The sequence below is a fragment of the Mus caroli genome, chromosome 8 (assembly GCF_900094665.2).
Source record: "Mus caroli chromosome 8, CAROLI_EIJ_v1.1, whole genome shotgun sequence".
Classification (NCBI taxonomy): Eukaryota; Metazoa; Chordata; class Mammalia; order Rodentia; family Muridae; genus Mus; species Mus caroli.
Window position 1 is genome coordinate 51,064,885 of NC_034577.1, and position 22,438 is coordinate 51,087,322.

The 22,438-nt window shown below is 36.9% G+C and overlaps 1 protein-coding gene across 1 annotated transcript in view; it reads right to left on the reverse strand.

Moving 5' to 3' along the window:
* Galntl6 (polypeptide N-acetylgalactosaminyltransferase like 6) overlaps window positions 1-22,438 on the reverse strand; it is a 1,053,895-nt gene that overhangs the window by 434,552 nt on the left and 596,905 nt on the right. The window lies entirely within an intron of this gene.

The window sequence follows — 22,438 nt, forward strand, 5'->3', positions numbered from 1 at the left end:
GCTGCATATGTATCAAAAGATGGCCTAGTCGGCCATCACTGCAAAGAGAGGCCCATTGGACTTGCAAACTTTATATGCCCCAGTACAGGGGAACGCCAGGGCCAAGAAGTGGGAGTGGGTAGGTAGTGGGGTGGGGGGGGGAGGGTATGGGGGACTTTTGGGATAGCATTGGAAATGTAAATGAGAAAAATACCTAATAAAAAATTTAAAAAAATAACCTTGCCTTTCTTGTTGTCCTCAAGTATAATTAGCCTTTTTTTCTTTTTATTAGTAGATATTTTCTTCATTTACATTTCAAAGGCTATCCCTAAAGTCCCCTATACCCTTCCCCGCCCTGTTCCCTAACCCACCCATTCCTGCTTCCTGGCCCTGGCATTCCCCTGTACCGGGGCATATAATCTTCTCAAGACCAAGGGCCTCTCCTCCCATTGATGGCCTACTAGGCTATCCTCTGCTATATATGTAAATAGAGACACAAGCTCTGGGGGTTACTGGTTAGTTCATAATGTTGTTCCTCCTATAGGGTTGAAGACCTGTTTAGCTCCTTTGGTATTTTCTCTAACTTCTTCATTGGGCTATGCCAGTGCCTGGCAAATACAGAAGTATATGCTCACAGTCATCTATTGCATGGAACACAGGGCCCCCAATGAAGGAGCTAGAGAAAGTACGCAAGTTAATTTTTATAACTGAGTAGAAGATGAATTCATTATAAGGAAGAGGTTGGGAAATTTAAATTTCAGCTGTTGGCATTACAGTTATCAACATTGTTCTTAACTTATTTACCCCAATCTGTATATTTTCATTTCTTTCTAGTTTACAATTCTGTTTGATTAGTGACCTAAATTCTATGGTGGTGATATAGGGCTATTTGCCATGTTTGAGTATTGTGAAATATTTCACATTTATGTCTTATCTCTTTGCCAGTTTAGAATTCAGGAATAGCTGTATTGCCTGTTAAACACTTATGTATTAAGATAGAATTATAAACAATGTTAGCAATACTCACTAACTTGAAATTTTTGCTGTGGTGAAGTGAGGCATTGAAGATTAAAACCTTATGCATATATAAATAGTATAACATAAAAGAATATTAAATGTCTAGCCTTCTTCTGTGACTATACATTTAATGATGTTAGCATTAAAAGTATACTCATTTATGCATGTCCGTACTTTCAACATGAGTCTAATTCATGATCTAATAAATCAAAACACTGAGAATACAATATTTTCAGAATATCTTGTGTACTGTGTAGCAGATGGCTAGTTAAATATCCAAGATCTCTTGTGTGATTGAGTTTTTACTCCATCATATACACAAATTTACAGTCATGTCTTATCTCCACACAGTACATATGGTAGTTGCAAATGTTTGAAGCATCATAAGATCTATTTGTATTAGGAAATAATAGCAGTTCTACTTTTTAAAAAATGTGATAGCCTTTGCCTTTCCTATGTAGCAAACAAGATCATGTGAAGGAAAATATTTATATTTTCCATAAGCTCCATTCCTCCTTTAGAAGAAAAGGATAGTTTCTCAAACTATATGAGAGGAGAAAATGAACAGTGTTCTTTTAAAAGTAATTCTGTTTATGTACTCAATACTTCTTTACCTAAACATCATGAACACTAATGTAGAGTAATGGCTTTGAGCACTGTAGTAGATAACAAATGGTACACATGCATATATTTATTATTGCTGAGAAATTTGAGTGAAAATAGTGAAGGAAGATGAAGCAAGTTATTGGAGAACTCCAGTCATAAGCAGAGAGATGAAAACTAGAAACTAAAGTTACTTAAAATCTTGCGGTACCGACATGACATCTGCCCATTGTGTTAGACCTGAGTGACAAGGAGAAAGAGAGAATAGAAAAGAAAGTAACAAGATGTCCTAGACTATGGTGTCAAGAAACTTCTGATATAGGTCCTTTGGAAGAAGAGACCAATGTAGGATCATATTGAAGAAAGCCAAGCAACAAAGTAACTTGCTGTAATAGCCAAAGGAAACAAAGTTGTTCACTGGGATTAACAAAGACACCTTGAGTTGAACTTCTCTACATACCTTGTATGTACCTTATATATTTGGGGCTATTTTTGGACATGATTTAAAAATAATAATAAAGATAATTAAGTTTTATCTGTTTCACAGGGCCATTTTGAATCATAATGCACAATGCCATTTTGGATTCTGTAGAATACAAATGATTCAAAATGAAGCCTTCTATCTAGAGGAGACCTAATCACAATGTTCAACATCTACATTAGAATGGCTCTGATACAAAGTACACAGCTATGAAGACTGGTATTTCCGACACTGAGCAAACAATGACTATGGGGCAAACAAAAGTGAAAAATATACTTATTTTCGCTGTTAAAAAATAAAACATAGGGTGTCTTTCTCACTGAATACTCTCATCAAGAACGTCTCATTACTTAGGGGATTCACTTCTGCTACTTGTAATTATAAGGTCTTTTTTCATTATTTCATTAAAAAGTATGGGATTAATTTTAAAGAACTTTGTAGACCTAGGAAACCTTAAAATCTTGGAATATCTTTATCCTGGACCTGTAACTTATACTTTGTAATGCCATTATCAAAGGCATGGGGAAGTAGATTGGTGACAGAGTACTTGTTCAGCATGTGTAGAGGACTAGATTATAACTAGATTAGATTAACACACCCAAAAGGTAAACAAAACACACACACACACACACACACACACACACACACACACACACACACACATCCTACACTCAAAAGTCAGCATAGAGGATAAAACACCTCTTTTCCAGTTTCTGCACAAACACAGGAACAATTTATTAGCATCTCAATCCAAATGTATCTCCTATTATACAGATATGAAAAAGCTCATTTAGCATTTGGATAAAGCAAATTAGCTAAGCATCAAAATATCTGTGTGATAAACAAGGTGCTGACAACTCCTGAGGAAGACTAGAGAACTCATGTATAAATGCTTTGTCTCTATTGCTGTGTGTGAAGATAAAATTTCTGTATTTGCAATCTCACATTGCATTTGATATCTCTTTGCATATTGCAACCTGACTTAAAATGTATGAGGTTTTCTATGTTGAAAAAATGTTTTTTTAAAATAATTTCCCCCAAGAATAAATAACATTGTTTAATATCCTGAAATAATTGCTGAATCGTTTTAAATAAATTTTCTGGCATTATTACCTGTGATTCTGACTACTCGTCTAGCTGAATTTATATTCTGAACTTGTCTTATTTTACATTTAGGGGCAGGAAGCCCAAAGTCCAGAGCTCTCCTTCAGGGGATTAGAAAAAATATCTTAGATCTGAGAAGGCTGTCAGAGTGACTTGTGACAAGCTGTAAGTTCATTCTATTTCCATGATTATGACAGATAACACCTCCAGCCTTTGAAGTGTCATATCTATTGAAAATGTCATGACTACAACCTCCAGAAAAAATCATGAAAGGAACTGAAAGAGATGCTGCTTGAGTCCCTTCAAAATATCCATCTATTCCCACGAAAACGCATGGACAGTCTGTAACAGAATCTTAGGGATGAGTGTTTCTAGTGACCAGAGAGTCTCAATCTGTGGGTCATGACCCTGTTGGTATCACGTATTAAATATTTACATTGTGATTCATAACAATCGCAGTGTAACCATAGCAAAATTACAGTTATGAAGTAACAATGAAATAATTTTGTGGCTGGAGATCACCACAACATGAGGAACTGAATTAAAGGGTTGTAATATACGGACGCTTGAGAACCATTGTGATATACAGAGGCATCTTAGATATAAATTCGAGCAACTTCCATTTCCTGAGACAGAAGATTCATGCTTGAGTTGAAAAAGCATCTCACAGTGCTGATATATGGGTCACACTTAAATATGTACGCAGACATTTTCTGGGTGCAGTTTCCTCTTTTCACCATATTGTTATACTGCCGTTGTGGGAGGAGACATAGATTGAGACTCTCCTCCTCTTTTTGGTCACAGAGGAAGTATTCAGTTTCTATTCTTCATAAAATAATTATGTTTTTTTCCTTTTAAATGCACACCAAATGGCTATGGTGGACTCTTTCTGTCATTGTAATTTCACCTCCATATCATCCCTATCCATTTACATTTTAGGTTTATCTCTTTTTCTGTCTGTGTCTCTTATCATCCATCTATCAATCAATCAAGCATCTATTTGTGTGTGTGTGTGTTTGGTGGTGTGTGTATGTGTGGATTCAGACGTGTGATATATATATATATATATATATATATGCCACAATGTACATGTAGAAGAAAGAGAACAGTTTGGCTGAGTCAGCTCTGTCTTTTCAGCATGTGAACCTGGGCATGAATGCAGGTTGTTAGGCTTTGTGGCCTAACTTGGAGGTGCCTTTATTTGCTGAGCTATCTCATTAGTCCATCATTTATTATTTTTCTTTTATCAATGACCTTCTCAACCTCCACGAGTTAAGAATGTGACTCGTGAGCCTCTTGATTGTCCTGTTCTTCCAGTAAGATTGAACTTTCATTTAAGCACTAACCAGACCACCCCTGACACTATAAATGATATTCTGCTATCCTTGCAGACAGGAACCTAGCAGAACTGTCATTACAAAGACTGCACCAAGTAACTAAGGGATATTGGTGCAGGGACCCACAGTCAAGCATTAAGTGGAGCTTGGAGAATCCTGTGGAAGAGGTAGTAGAAGGTTTGAGGGAGCTAGAAGGGCCAGGACACCACAAGAAATCCTTGGATCTTAGGAACTCACAGATACTGAGCTGCCAATCAGAGAAAAAGCATGGGATGAACCCAGGGACTCTGCACATATGTAACAGTTGTGTACCTGGGTCTACACATGGGATTCCTAAAACAGGAACAGGAGCTGTATCTGACTTTATTGCCTGCTTTTGGATCCCCTTCCTCTAACTGGGCTCAATAAAAGTAGATGCCTCAATAAAAGTAGATGCAGCTAGTCTTACCTGAGTTGCTAATGCTGGTTGATACCCAAGGGTGGGGCTCCCATTTTTTGAGTAGAAGGGGAGAAGAGGTGAGAGGTAGGGGGTAGAGAAGAGGAGGGGGGAGAAGAAAGCTGCCATCAGGATGTAAATAAATAGCTTAATTAAACAAAATCCATATTAATTACTTATGTGGTTTTGGGTCCCATTTTTAGTTCTTTTACCCTAGAGTAAGAAAAGGTCAGTTTGAGTAAAAGATGAAGGAGAATAAAGTAAAATTAATATACATTGATTTTTTTTTTACCAAGGTATTCTAAAATGCTAACTGGTACCTTTTTACTTATGTCTGGTAATTTTGGAGTACTTGTCAAAAATCTTCTTTATTTTGTTAAATTAGATTTATACGATTTAATTTTCAAAATTTACTTTTCTTTGTAAAGCAGAATTTGGGTTTAATAAAGGTATATTGATATAGAATTTAAGCAAGGGGAAGAAAGACAGACAAGAAGGAAGGAAGGAAGGGAGAGAGAGAGAGAGAGAGAGAGAGAGAGAGACATACTGCAGAACATGATCATCAGGTTCTCAAAAAGACTGATTTTTTCTAATTTTTCCAGTGGCTACTCCCTCAATGTAGTCAGAATAATTTATATAAATTAGTATTTTAAAAAGTGTGCTATAAATCATATGTAATGATTAAAATCAGACAACAATTATCAGTAGTAAATAAAATTTCATATTATTGGTATGTAAAACCTAACACTTTGCCATGATTTGACTTGAATGTAAACTTCTTTCAATGTTCAATAACTATAAAGTATTCAAGCACCTCTTGAGCTGCTTTTTCTAAACCTCAGCTGGATTTGGTCTGTGGTATATTATTGCTTTACAATGACATATTTAAAAATAAAGCAAATGTAGGAAATCTTAAGAATCTTAATATATGTAACACCATGTCTATGATAGTTGCAGAGATATTTAATCCAATGATGTATCTTTTGTCCAAAGGGTTACTCTTCTTAATACTATCTATTATCAAAAAAGCATCTTTTGATAATAAGTTGGATTTCTTGCCACTACGAAATGCCATCCCTTTTTAGCTTGGCTCAATATAGAAGATCAACCCAGGTAATGTAATTTCACAGTGAAAATAAGGCATAGCACTGAAGTAATGGGTTTATATATGTGTCCTTTCTACTTTGTAGAAACTGTCAGCCAGTTTCAAAGATGACAGTGACAAAATTACTAGAGTGCAATCACCATGTTTTCCTATAAATATTGTAAATGCGACTTTTTAAAACCACTATCGTATATTATTGCCCATTAATATCTAAGTCTATGAATAGAAGACTTCATACTTCCAGACCGACCATCTCATGTTTTATATGATTATTATAAGTTTGGTTAGCTTTTACTACAAAAACATGTAATATGAGGAGTAAGAATTAATTGATTAATTTATTGGAAGATGTACTTCAAGTTAGATGAGAACATCTTGCAGGATATAAATTGACTGTGGAAATAATGCTCAGTTCTTGTACTCTGGATTTTTAAAACCACAAATCCCACAGACTGTACAGATGTTCTTTTAAAAAATACTTCCCTGAGGCTGGGGAAGTAACTTCAGGAAAGCCCCTTCTGTGCAAGACTAGGGCTGAGTTCAGATCCCCAGATCCTATGCAATATACTGGGCTCAGTGGCAAATGTTTGCAACCTCAGCATTGGAAATGTGTAGACCAGTGGCTTCTGGGGACTGTAGCCTAAATCATTGTGCTGTGAACCCTGGGGGTACTGGTGGGTTCATATTGTTGTTCTTGTTATGGGACTGCAAACCACTTCAGCGTCTGGGGTCCTTTCTATCTCATCCATTGGGGACCCTGTGCTCAGTCCAATGGATGTCTGTGAGCATCCACCTCTGTATTTGTCAGGCATTGGCAGAGCCTCTCAGTAGACAGCTATATCAGGCTCCTGTCAGCAACCACTTGTTGGCATCCACAATAGTATCTAGGTTTGGTAACTGTATATGAGATGGATCCCAAGGTGGGGCAGTTTGGCTGTTTCTCAGAAAATTGGACATAGTACTACCTGAGGACCCAGAAATACCACTCCTGGGAATATACCCAGAAGATGCTCCAACATGTAATAAGGACACATGCTCCACTATATTCTTAGCAGCCTTATTTATAATAGCCAGAAGCTGGAAAGAACCCAGATTTCCCTCAACAGAAGAATGGATACAGAAAATGTAGTACATTTACACAATGGAGTACTACTCAGCTATTTAAAACAATGAACTTCATGAAATTCTTAGGCAAATGGATGGAACTTGAAAATATCATCCTGAGTGAGCTAACTCAATAACAAAAGAACACACATGGTATGCACTCACTGATAAGTGCATATTAGCCCAGAATCTAGGAGTATTAAAGACACAATTCACAAAGCACATGAAACTCAAGAAGAAAGAAAGTGTGCATACTTTGTTACTTCTTAGAATGGGGAACAAAAAACCTATGAAAGAAGTTACAGAGAGAAAGTGTGGAGCAGAGACTGAAGGAATGAGACTGCCCCACCTGGGGATCCATCCAATATACAATCACCAAACCCAGACACTATTGTGGATGCCAACAAGTGCTTGCTGACAGGAGCTTGATATAGCTGTCTCCTGAGAGGCTCTGCCAGAGCCTGACAAATACAAAAGTGGATGGTCACAGCCATCCGTCCATTGGACTGACAACAAGGTTCCCAATGAAGGAGCTAGATAAAGGACTCAAGGAGCTGAAGGGGTTTGCAGCCTCATAGGAGGTTCAACAATATGAACTAATCAGTACTCCTAGAACTCCCAGGGACTAAACCACCAACCAAAGAATATACATGGTGAGACTCGTGGCTCCAGCTGCACATGTTGCAGAAATGGCCTAGTCGGTCATCAATGGGAGGAATGGCCCTTGGTCCTGTGAAGGTTCTATGCCCCAGTGTAGGGGAATGTGAGGGCCAGAAGAGGGAGTGGGTAGGTTGGTGAGCAGGGAAGAGGGGAGAGGGGAGAGGAAAGGGGTTTTCAGAGAGGAAACTGGAAAAGGGGATAACATTTGAAATGGAAATATTGCAAATATCTAATAAAATAAAAGTCCTTTCCCCAAAGTACAGTTGAAGTTGAGAGGATTGAAGAAGATATTTGATGCTGACCTCTTCCTTGTATACTTTCATACACACACAGATGAAGTCCCACCACACTGCACACACACACACACACCCAGACACACCTAGACACACACGCACACACACAGACACACACACAGACACACACACACACACACACACACACACACACACACACTCACACTCACACAGAGACTCTCGTGCCTCATGCATGAGAGATTGGAGAGTGAAGGTTTTTCTTTTTTCTCTTTTCTTTTCTTTTTCCTCTCTTCTTTTCTTTTCTTTTCTTTTCTTTTCCTTTCTTTTCTTTTCTTTTCTTTTCTTTTCTTTTCTTTTCTTTTCTTTTCTTTTCTTTTTTTTTTTTTGCCAGCAAGTGTTTCTTGTAGTAGATAAAAGTTCTAGATTGGACATTTACATTATTTTTTAGATTTGTATATCTTCAAAACTGTTTAAGTCTTGTATTTTATCTCAGGGCTAACATAGAGATACAGATCCATCATTAAAAGAAGAAAAGCATTGCAATAGAGTCCTGTGTTTCTAGTTGACTGCCAGATTTGTTGCTTTTAGGCAGAAAATGAAATTGCAAGATGAGGCAGATTCTGTCAGTTCACACGTTTCCTGAAACCTAAACACTGATTCATTCTGTGTACTTGCAGTTGTGAGAGTCTCTAGGACTGTCTAGGGACTTTTCTAGAAATATTATGGCTATTTTCCCCTAAGCTGACAGACGTTTCCTGTACTCTCTATCTATGTAAGCTAATGATATTTATTTCTCATGTTAGGATCTGTTTCTGGGTATAACAGTTCACAATAGCTGCAATTTGAACCCACCCTGGAAAAGGTTATATGGACTTCAGAAAATTTTAATAACATGAAATGTAATTTATGTTGTTTTTAAATATATAAACAGCTAATATTAAATGTATTTTAGTCAGATTAAAATTTCACCACAGCATTATTTTCAACATTAGAATTGGAGGAATTTGGGCCAGGATCTGAACCTTAACTTGAAGGCTAATGTGTGGCTTGTATTTGATGCTACAGTTCTCCAAGTCTCAATTTATTTGCCTTTAATTAATTTCGAGACAAAGTACATCAATTCAATGTTGTCTTGAGCCGCTGACCCTTACCAAGAGTTGAGATTCTATGTATATACCAGTATGCCTGGTATTAGTTCTATGTGTTTAATGTGAGGTGGGGTCTTGATCTAGTTTTCAGGTAGACTTTAAATTTGTGGACTCAAGTGGCCTTTCAACCTAAGCCTCCTAAGCAGCTTAGATATGTGATGTGCTATTGTGTTTGGACTCTTCATCTTCCATGTTCAGCTGAAAATCTTCTGTTCTGATATGGTATGTAGCTGAGAGGGGGAGATGTATCCAAGACAATTACTGCATGATGAAAATCCTCTGAGTGATTGAATCTTTTTCAATGACATATGATTTACTTATATTAGAAAAAAAAAGTTGCTTGCTTATAAGTTTTTCCCCTCAAATAGCTTAATATAACAACATGCAAATGGTTTACTTTTCTTTTTGTGAATTTCATGATTTAAATTCACTTTTAAAAAATTCCCAAGCTAGTTTATTACATAGACTCATGGTACTACTTGTTTTAAAAAGACAGAAATCTTTGTAGACACTCATTACCTCTGGCTCTTACAATCTCTTTGCCCCCTTTCTGCAGTGATCCCTATACTATATAAAATGATTAAAAAATTTAAGAAATAGAAAGAAAAGAAAGATGACAAAACAACAGGAAAAAAATCCACAAGAACTCCTTCCCTCCCCTCTTCTCCCCTCTCCTCCCCTCCCCTCCCCCCTCCCCTCTCCTTCCCTCCCCTCCCCTCCACTAGAAGGGTAGGGAAGAGGATTGAGGGAACTAGGGAACTGGAGGGATTGAAACCACGAGAAGATGTACAGAGCAAACTAACCTGGGATCAAGAGAGTTCACAGAAACTGAACCACAGACCAAAGAACATGCAGGGCCTAGACCTAGGTTCAATATATATTAGTAGCAGACACGCAGCTTGGTCCTCATGTGGGTCCACGAACAGTTGGAGCAGGGGCTGCCTCTGACTTTTTTTGCCTGCCATTGGTTCCCCTTCCCTAGTAGCTGACTTGTACTGCTACTGGATGTCATGTAGAATGGTACCCAGGGACTGGGGGCTTCCTCTTCCCTGAGAAGGTAATGGGGGAGGGATTTTAAGGTGGGGCTAGAAGGAGAGGAGGGAGGAGGCTTCTATTGGGATGTAAAATGAATAAATAAATTAATGAAAAAATAAGTAAAATAAAATGTAAATATATTTTTTATTCACCAGATGGAATTGCCATCTCAGAATCTTACTGCTGAATAAGCTCATCCTTTCTACATCTTTTTGAACTCTGGATGGTAGGTTCAATTCAGCTGTTTTGGCTCAAACTCCTCTCTAACCTGACTGATTTAACCTGGTTTTGTTTGTTTGTTTTGTTTTTGTTTTTGTTTTTGTTTTCCCAGCTTCTCACTGATTTGCTGTTTTGAAAACTAACTTTGACAATTTGTTTTAATCTTATGGTTCCTCCCTCCTCTCTGGCTTCAACATCCTCTGCTGAACTTCACTGAATTTCGAGAACTCAGGAACAAACTCAGTCACTGCACTGACTCCCAACTCATTGACTGAACTCAAGTGTCTTCAACAGCTTTTCTTCTGAGAGTTGGGAGTATCCTCTCTATGACTCATTCTGTCAAACTTATCACTTTGTCTAGCTCTCAATTAGATGTCATTGTTTGGGATTAAAGGTGTGTACTTTAGGATGCCAGCCAGAGAGATCAAAAGTGTTTTTACTAACAGTGTGTCTTCACTCCAGTGGGATCACACACAGCTAATGGGTCTTTGGATGTGATCAGAGCAGCCATATTGCTGGATTAAAATTTCTCTACAATAAAATACCCTAAATTAATTCTATCAACATTTTGGAGAATCAATATTGAACATCAAAGTGCCACAGACTCATGCCTTTTTACATCTCAGAGGCAGCATCAGACACATGCCTGCCCCATGCTTTTCTGCTGTCACTGATGCTTGATATTCATTGACTTATTTCACCCCAGTCTGTGTCCACCATCACATAGCACTTCCTCTATGCATCTGTCTGTCTTCTAATATGGATACTGATGCCTTTGGATTAGCGACCACCAAATGATTGCCTGTTATCTCATTAGAAAAGAAAAGTTTCAAAGATCATTCTCAGAACTATTGGGGTTTGCACAACAATGCATTTTTCAAGGTACACAGTTCAAGCTTAAGCAATAACAATGTCTGTCAGTCATTTGCTGATGAAAATGGATTCTGGATGTGACTAGTTCAGTTGTGTAGAACCACAAAGCCACAGTCTGACATAGCTTTTCTTTCCAAAAATCTGCCTGGAAAAGACTGAGTCCTCGGTGAAAAAGTGGAGTAGAAGACCGATAAAGGTATTATCTCTTGGGGGATTGAAGATCTAGCTGCTTAAAATGAGTCCAGAAAATACAGGAAGAAGGGAACTTGCATTCAGGGTCCCACACTATGATATATGCTTTGGAATCCATCAAGCTCCACTCACAAAATAAAAATCCAAAGATAAAATTGTTAACATTTACCTAGCAACTGCAAAGTATTAACATCTGAGAGTGTGCAGAGTACCAGAGATACCTGTATGAAAGGTGTATACATTTGGATGTTGGACATGGTAGTCCTGTGGGGAAATTAGTAAAGTGTGGCAATGGCTACTTAATCTCTCAGGTGGACAGCATTATGGTATGTCCTTCTGAGAAACCAGTAAGAATAGACCCTTTTCACTCTACATCCAGTATCTGAAAATATTCTGAAGCAGAGGTCACAGCAACACTGACTCCCAAAGATGAGGCCCAGGGAAGGGAGAAGATTGGATTAATTCTTAGCACTGTCTGAGTCATGACTATTAATGGCTTCTTGACAAGTAGGGCTGCAGGATATGTTAGCTAGTGTGGTGGGGTAATTATCCAGCTGTAGGGCAAAACCTCTGGTCCTGGTGTGGTTCTAAACTCCTCTTGAGAACAAACCCATGCTTGAAGGATTTGAATGGAATTTTAATATGTTGTGACTGATAAAGGGGATCTCAAAAAAAAAGAAACATGCTTTATATTTTTATTTAAAGTATTTTAAGTGCATCTTCAAAAAAAACTCCTAGTTAAATAAAGAACACTATGTTTTTATTTTTTACTAATCGGAAAAATGATATAGTGGGATCTGCTAATCCTTCACTCATTAACATCATTTTTCTTTTTCTATTTTGACTGCATTCAAAATCTGTGCTCTCATTCTTGAGTTTTAGCAACTTGATTGCCAATGATAAAAGTTTAAAAAATGCTTTGAAGGGAAAATAATATAAAATCAGCAACAAAATGAAAACCCACAAATTATTATTCAGTTATTCTCTACTAACTAAATGGAGTTAAATTAAGCTGATCATACTTGATAAGATACATTTTAAACTCTGTTCATCATCAAGATGAATTGAAAATGATCTAGCAGGCTGCTAAGTGGTTGTAGAAATATCTTATGCAGGGAAATGATAGAAAGTTCTAGAAGATACAGATCCTCAGTCTCTTGAACATGTCTATATTGTGGAGAATATAAAGATCCATTCATGCTGAGAATTTAAAGAACTCCATTATGTTGTCTAAGAAAAGACAGACAGTCACAGATGCTCAAAAGATAAATTAAACACCATCTGTCAATCTGAAATAATGCTTTAACACAAGCCTTCAAATATTCAGCTTCCCATTCACTTTCTCTCTTCGGTCAATTAGGAAAAGAATGTGGGGTAATATGTCTGGTAGTTTGTGGATATTTGTTAGAGATGACTGAGTCCAGCAATCTTAAGTGGCTCTATTTCCAGAAGAACAAATTTCTTCAGGGTGTAATATTCTACGGCACCATGCAAGCCTTCAGCCACCCAGCAATGAAAATCAGACCACATTTACACTTTATGTCCTGTGTGTGTGTGTGTTTGTGTGTGAAGCTGGGGTTGACATTGGTTTACTTTCTACATCTCTCTCTACTTAATGTACTGAGGCAGGATCTCTCACAGAATCCAGAGCTCACTGCTAACCATTTACCCCAGGGATCTCTGCCTCTACCTCCCATGTGTTTGACTAAAGATGGGTCCATCATTCCTGTCTGATGCTGAGAAGCCAAACTCTGGTCCTCATGATTATGTGACAACACTTACCTCTAAGCCCTCTCCCTGTGCTCACATTCATGTAAGTTTTATAGCTGCTAATACAACCCTAATGAAAATTGTAATTTTTAATTCCATGCAAAATTCTTTCAGCTGTTTGGGACATTCTATGCAAAGTATTTTCAGCTCATTTCAGCTGTTTGGGACATTCTATGCAAAGTATTTTCAGCTCATTTCATTTACTCTTTCATGACCTGTTTTTTTTTTCTTTATGTAATGATTCCATGTGGATATATGAATGCATTAGCCACGGACAGTTGCAAAAAAATAGTTTTTTTTCTGAGAAACAGAAACATTTCTGAAATATAATGGACTTTGTAAATCAAATCAAAACAAAACAAACAACAAAAAAAACCCAACTCTCAAGGTCTCAAACACTATGAATTCTTTGAGTGTTTTAACTCTACTAGAGGAGTTGCTAAGATGGAAACACAGCCAGCCTAAGTGCAACAGGACTGACCCACACCAAGAGCTTCCTGAAAACAGAATTGTGATCTTTTCTTTGTTATTAGAAATCTTCTTTTCAGTGACTCGTGTATATAGAATACAGAAAGCCCAATTACAAATGTACAGCTATTCTGTGAATACTGGTTACATTCACAATGGTTCTGTAAAGTATTATAATGTGTTATTTTCTTGTGGAAAGATAAAACTATTGTGACAGTACAAAGTACTTTTGTGAAATTGTCGATTTTATTTCTATTCAAATGTCATAGAGATGCCACATTTCTCTACCTCTTCACATTTTATCATTTATTCTTAGGGAAGAAAACATAATAAATGCAGTCATGGTTACTTACTGACAGACTTCTTCCTTTAAAATAAGCTGACATGTGATTTCCTTGTTGTGGGAACCTTATAGAGTGAGTGTCTACACATATGCATAGAGGTTATGTGTCAATCACTTGAAGATTGTATGCTAAGCACACAGTGTTAGATGTTGCTGCTACATTGTTTGGCATACTGTTTTACAGTAAACTTTCTCTGTAAGCAGATAATGATGAAAATGTCATATTGGAAATATCATATTGCTATACTCTTACATGATGGCAGATGGAGAAATGACACAAGTCTAATCACAGATATTTGATAATGAACTGAAATTTCTGAGGCAGCTGCATATTCTTGTTGATTGTCTAGACTACTTGACTTCAACTGACTAGAATACCATCAACATTGAAATATGGACTGTTGTGAGTCAAGAACCCAAATTACTCTGGGCTATTTTATAAACTTTTGAAGACATTACCTCTACTCTTTGGCCATGACTGCTATAAAAACTTCTTAGAACATTTTGCTGAACTTGGCAGACTTCTAACTTCCACCAATCCTAAAAGCAAGGAATGTTAAAAGATAGGCCCCAAGGAACACAGAAAACATTTCTGACTTACTGAAGTATGCTTGCTTCATATACCTACTGATGTATTTGGTAAATATACTGCTTTGTAATTTAATTTTGCCCTGTGAGTTTTAAAATTTACACATCTCCCGTGGTGGGTGAAAAGTGGTATGCGGGAAAACTTGAATCCATGTTCCTTGGCCTTGAACACCCATACTGGTCCAGAATAAACTGTCTTCTTGCATCTTTTAACACAGAGTTGTTATTTTTCATTGAGATGAATAATGGATCTGAGCAATGGTTTTGACAGATACAACGTCAATAATTGGTAGAGATATTACTGCTCTGGAATATTCTTATGGAACGACATTTGCATATGTGGTACATCACTGTCTGATCTGCCATTATGCAGGACAGTCTGTAATTGGCATCTCTAAGATTGTTATTCATTACATGATAATGATGATTAATAGTGAAATAATTTGCACCTTAAATAGAAATCTAATTTATCACTTTTATGAAGGAACACTAATATCCTTACTTGTAGAAAACCTACATGACATTCTACACAAAAATGGACAAAGTATCAACTTGTCAGAATGTTTTGGACATTTGTTTTTTTTTTTTTTTTCCTGAGAGTTAGTATTTCCTAGTTAGTGGAATTTATAACAGCTGGGATCTTATAAAGTTTTTTCAGCCAGACAGGGGGAAGTTCAAAAGAGTCTCTCTAATGATTTGGAAATTATTAAAATATTGGTGACAGTTTGCAGAAATTTATCAGTTCTTTTAATTCATAGTCTCCATACTTCGAAGTTGGAGCTTCTCTTCATAATGATGTGCCATTTCCTATGCAATGATATTCTCAAACAAAACTTCATTCTGTTTCAGTTATACTCTTTTTGAAGCTTTTGCTGCCAATGCTTAAAAAAAAACTACAGACACCTAAGAAAAGCCTAAATTTCTCAAACAAAACTATTCCTTAATCCTGGAATTCTCTGCCCCCATCCTCCATGAGAGTCCCTGTTCATGTTTTACTGATTCTGCACAAGTAAAAACACTTATTCAACCAAAGGAACCAATGTCAGGACATAACTTCTGTGATGAGAAAGCCTGAAAAACTCATCCTTTTAGGGTCACTCAGTGAAATATTTTATTTAATAAAACATAGGAACTAAATGAGCAGGCTATTTGCCTATGATATTCCTAGGGTATTTTGCTCCTATCTAACATTCAGATATAATCTTATATTTATTAACAAATTATCAAATGTAACTCTATTAAATGTAGATATGTATCTTTTAAATATGACAAACTAGAATTTTACATTTGTTTTATTGCTTATAATTATGGTCTTTAATCAGTTACCTTTCTGAACCATGGTTTGTTAAATATCAAGATTATTTTCAAATCTAGACTGTTATCTTCTTAGAAACTTAAAATTAAAAAAATAAAACCATTTTCTTTATTGATAGCAAGCTCAATATATTTTGATACTGTGTCATATTTTATATTTCCCCACATTCTTCTATTAGCCACTGAGAACTAAATCCTGGAAATTATGGCAAGTTCATACTCAATTTTCCTAAAGTGTTGATCTAAGAGTCAAAGATCAGAAAGGGTTTTTATTCTTTGTGAACTGTGAAATTAAAACGGCACTTATAAAGTGGACCAGACTTCAGAATATTATAACTGACTGACTGCTCAATGCTTCCAGAATTGGTTAGTATTTGAAAAGTTAGGTGCTGTTTCTGTACGTTCATACATACAGCAGCCCTTTTGTGTCTGAAAAATGCTTTTTCTGGGGATGCATTCACGACCTTTGGTTCTTACACCTGTCATTCTCCTTTTCTACATGCATCTCTGATCCTTGACTGGAGGGGTGTGATGAAGACATCCCATTTAGGGCTCAGTGTTCAAAAGTGTCTGCCTCTGTATACTGTACAGTTGTGAGTCTCTGTGTTAAATTCAATCTATTGCAAAAAAACCCAACAACAACAACAACAAAACAATCTCTGATGGGTGGGGAATTGAGCAATGCACTGACCTGTGGGTACAGAAAAATTTTTAATGAATCATTTTATTGCTACATTCATGCTGTAGAATGATAGTAATAGGTTCCCCTTCACCCCCAAGACCCTTGACCCATGTAGTTTTAGGCTCTTGGTCTTATTAACAGTATGGGTTCTAAGCTATGGAGGGAGCCTTAATTAAAATCAAGTAGTGGTTGGTTACATCCATAATCTTTGTGCTACTACTGCACCAATGGGTATAACTTGATGGCAGATCACTATTATAGCTTCCAGGGTTTGTAGCTGGGTGAAATAGGAAAATGAGCTTCTGCTCTGATAGCATGTATAAATACCTCTCCACACTATGAATGCAAGAGAGGTGAATTTTCTAGTGGAGTAAGTAGATGGGGGATCTGGGAGGGGCTAGAGGAGTGGAAATAGTGGAAATAACATGATCAAAATATATTTTATAAAAATTGAAAAATAAAAATGAACAGCTAGGTACTGGGTTAAATCACATAAATACTGAAGTGATAAGTCTTAAAACTATGAGTTTGAATATTTTTTCAGTTACAGATATCCATGAACATTTGGCTTCAAGCTAAATGATGTGAGAATGTCATTAAGACCACCTCATGGGCTTAGGTGTCTATTTTGTGAAGTGTAACAAAACTACAGTCAACCATACTAAAACTCAAGACTCAATTCTAACTTAGTGAAAAAGTACATGTGACGTAGGAAATCTGTCTTGGGTTTCTCAAAATCACAGGCTATTAAATATTTTTAAAAGCCCAAGACTGGAACGATACAATAAGCTCTTAGTGGCAAATTCTGAGAGCACTACAGAGCCTCGATCGTTCCATGCAGAGCAGTGAACATTTCATTCACAGCTGCACACAGCATAGGTGGCCCGTGGGTCAGGGTCATGGTACAGAGTAGAGACAGGATCACAAAGGAAATATTATCATTCTCTTGCTTAAGCATGAGCCTAGAGACTTCTAACATAACACACACACACACACACACACTCATATGTACACGCACATACATAACAGTCTTTACAATAATTTATGTGAATTGCATTCACAAGAAGTTTAGAAATCTGGTTAATGTTCTGGTTATAATTAGCAATTCTACTCTTTATCCTGCAATCTAGGCTCTGGGCCCACAATCAGCCATTCCACTGACAAAGCACAGAGATCTAGGTAAGAACAGAATTGTAAATGAGATGCCACAAGCAAAATCTACTTTAGATGCAAAAACATCTTCATTAAGATCTTATTATGATTCTTCTCTTCACCTTATATGCAAAGAAATTACTTTGAAATTACCTAATTTACTTTTAGTATTGTTCTTGCAATGCTATATTACAGATTTTTGGATATTTGGCATGTAATTACACACCAGCATCAAGAGGGAGGGCTAGATAGCCAGCAGGACTCCTTTGAAGTGATTAAGATAAAATAAAGAATCTTGTCTCAGTGACTGAACTGTCCAAGAGTCTGCTGTCAACATAGTCCAGGTATGGTTTCTGGCAAAATTCAGCTTCTTTCTCTAGCAGCCAAATTAGGACAATCTTAGTGTATACCAATGAGAGCAGTGAAAGGAGGGATTGTTTGGTAGATAGATATGGTCAGACAGAAGAAACCAAAGGGACAAATACCTTTTAATATGACCAATGCAGGCATACTAGGAACAAAGTATCTAATTATAACTAAAAGTGTTACTTTAAACTACTGCCTAACACGTTTTTCATGTGATGGATTATCATTGGCTAAGAACTTCTATTATGGTGAAAGTATTGAGAACATGTAACTGCTGAGCCTTATATCTGTCAAAAGGTACAGGGAATGTCTTGGAAGAGAGGGTGAAAATAAGATAAGGAGAGTTGGAGAAGTGCTGTGGAATGAGTCTTCTGGACATGATATAGCCTTTGCAATCACAGAAGTTGTGGTCACCTACACAAGATGTGACCAAGATCAATCCAGCCAGTTTTCCCACACGGAGAGAGGAGAGGCTTCTCAGGGCTTGCTTGATTGACAGTTGATGGCTGTCAGGTATGAGGAAACTTTTCTTCATGAGTGAGACTGTTGGTACGTTGTCCATGCTTTAGTGGATGTTCCTGTATCAATGGCTATGTAAGAAGCACTAATATAACTGTTGATTATTAAAATAATAATAATAATAATAATAATAATAATAATAATGAAAGTAGAATCTGCTAACAAAACATCTTAGGAGGTACAGGAGTTCACACATAGGCCAACACACTTGGGTTCAGTACCTAAATCTCAAAACTTGTTAGTATAGACTCCGGATAGCTGTCCTCTAATCTCCACTTACCTGCGTACAAACCACCCACACAATAAAATAATATATTAAAAGCATAACAAAAAGGAGATTTGGCAGTTAGAATTGGAAAAATTAGGGTGATGTTGGAGGAATTCAGGTAGACTTGATCAAGATACATTGTATAAATATGTGAAATAACAAAAATAATAAAATAAAAAAACCGAAGATTAAAAAAAAATGTTTGCTTATTAGCCCAGAAACTTAGGATACCAAAGATATAAGATACAATTTGCTAAACGCATTAAACTCAAGAGAACGAAGACCAAAGTGTGGACACTTTGCCCCTTCTTAGAATAGGGAACAAAACACCCAGGGAAAGAGTTACAGAGACAAAATTTGGAAGTGTGACGAAAGGATGGACCATCTAGTGATTGCCATATCCAGAGATCCATCCCATGATCAGCTTCCAAACGCTGACACCATTGCATACACTAGCAAGATTTTGCTGAAAGGACCCAGATATAGCTGTCTCTTGTGAGACTATGCCAGGGCCTAGCAAACACAGAAGTGGATGCTCACAGTCAGCTATTGAATGGATCACAGGGCCCCCAATGGTGGAGCTAGAGAAAGCACCCAAGGAACTAAAGGGAACTGCAACCCTATAGGTGGAACAACAATATGAACTAACCAGTACCCCGGAGCTCTTGTCTCTAGCTGCATATGTATCAAAAGATGGCCTAATAGGCCATCACTTGAAAGAGAGGCCCATTGGACTTGCAAACTTTATATGCCCCAGTACAGGGGAACGCCAGGGCCAAAAAGGGGGAGTGGGCGGGTAGGGGATTAGGGGGGGTGGGTATGGGGGACTTTTGTTTGAAATGTAAATGAGCTAAATACCTAATAAAAATGGAAAAAAAAAGAGTTACTCTGAAACTATATATACATGTGTCTTGACATTGTTTATATCTACTCCTAACTGCTTTCCTCCATGTATTTCTAGATACTCATATCTCTTTCCCAAATTTCATTCCTTCATTGTCTAATTTGTAATGTTAATATATACATAGGTGTAGGGTCAGTCATTTGTCAGGGGTAGCCTTCTTTTTCTCCTGGAAGTCATCAACTATTAATAGCTTCTCAATTAGGAACGGGGCTTTGGAAGCCTCTCCCCTCTGTGTTCTGGAATTTTAAACTAACTTGATCACATTTGGGGCTTGTATGTGTTAGCACGGATACTGTGAGTTCACGTGTGAGTCCATGTATGTCATATCCAGAGTACAATAGGTCACTACCATGTTGCTCTTGTGTTCTTTCCTCACATTCTGTGATAATGCTAGATGCCCTGCCATTGGCTGAACACTCACAGAGACCTATCCTCAGCACTTTGAAAATCATGAGTCTGGTTAAATCACTGCCCATTACAGTAAAAGTCTTCTAAGACCAGGGTTGAGAGTAGCCCAAATCTAGGGATACAGCAATAATCAATATTTAAAAGGTAATTTGTCAATATAAATACTTAGAAAAACTATCATGAGTTTTTCCCCTAGGGCTTATGACTTTTGTAACCATAGATTTTCACCATACTTCTATACTCAGCATGAATTTTCTCCTGTGGAAAAGCCCTTAAAGCCAGTCACAGGGTATTTAATTGGATTCATAAACAGTCTGTCTTTACTGAATAAGTTCACACATTTTGCATGCAGTATCTAATTCTGGATAAGATCAATCAGGTCTGTTCTTTCCAAGTAGCCTGCATACTATCTTCTAGCACTACAAAATCTATTTAGTATGGAGGGAGTCTCGCAGTCTGTTTAAGTTTGATTCATTGATTCATCTATTTCCTGCACCTTCAGTAGCAAGATATTGCCATCTAGTTATGGTGGGCAACCAAAAGCAATGGCAACAGTTTGTATTATTTAGAGCGCCTCTGAGACCTCTCTGACAACTGAATGGTTGGAAGGTAACCTGTGCCTAGCACTGAGATGTAGATTTTTTTTTTTACATGAACACATTATCTCTATCATTCCAAAACCCCAAAAGCAGATTTACAATGATTAAAATCAGGGATAGGGAGATACTTCAGTTATTCAACTGTTTGGTTTCCCAGAGACCCTAATATTATGTTAAAATTTCCTCCATCAGAGTGTATCCTCTTGCTACCAAGGATTCACCAACATTTCAGATATAAAATAGTTTCCCAGAAACTTACCTGTCAGCAGACTCTTAAGTCTGACCTCTCTGCTCCCCTGTTATGGCAATTCTGCCCCTCTCCCTCTGTGTTTCTTTCCCAGGAATCCTAAAAGTCCCCCCTCTATCCCCCTGCCCAGACATTGGCCTCTGGCTCTTTATTGATCAATCAAAAACCAGTTGGGGACAGAGAACCTCAGTGTCTGGACATGTAGAATCCCATGTGATTTTGGAAGCCAAATTAAGACAAAGCAATAGAACCAATCCCCAACAACATACAATTTGCTTTAGAAAAACAATAAAACAGAGTTTAGAGGCATATAGTGAGATAATGAAATTATCAGATACAAAATAATTTTGTTATCATAAACAGGATAGCTAACAACTTACAAAGAAAAAGAGATTGGTTAACTAAGAGATTGGCTGTGTGATAGGGCTCATGTTGTTGATCTAAAGAGTAGTTTTCATTTTTATTTATTTACTTAGCTACAATAAAAACCGTTAAACTTGATATTCGTAGAATTTAAAGACATGGGGAATTCACAATTATGGTGGTTCAAGGTCTTAGCACAAACCTCACCTTGGTTCGGGTAATCTTGGGTCAGCAGAATGAAGAAAGCATTTGACACCTCAAGAAAGGAAGCTGAAGTGAGGGTAGATCGCTCTTCCACATGACCCCAGTCTGTGTGGCCTTACCACATTAGCAGCTCTACTCTGAAGACATTTTGGAAATAGATCACATCTAAACTGCTCATAATAAAATTTCTAGTTGATCAAACAACAAAATTGACCTTTCTATGTACATATATGCTATATGAATGCTTCATATTATGAATAAAGAAACTAAGTAATAGTTGATTCATTAAAAAATCAAAATTCAACCCTTAAAGTTATACTGATTAGATGTGCTTTCTATCTTTGATCATCAGAGAATGGAGGAAAAGAAACAAATTCCTAAGGATGGAATTCATCAAAAATGGTAATATTCAATATCCTGGAAAATTATATGTGTGCCTTTTAATAATTATTTAGTGTGAAAATTAATCTTATGTAATTTGTCTGACAAACGTTGAAGGCATGACTTTTAAAATGGTTTAATAATCTTTATTGATGAATAACATCAAAAATTTAATCTTGACAGAAATTTGAAACATCTACTTTCCTGAGAAGTGTACAAAATTAATTAATAATTAATTAAGTTTATTTAATAAATTTATTTATGTATCCTCTAGGTTTGATCTAAACTTCTGCATACATGATCTAGTAAACTATT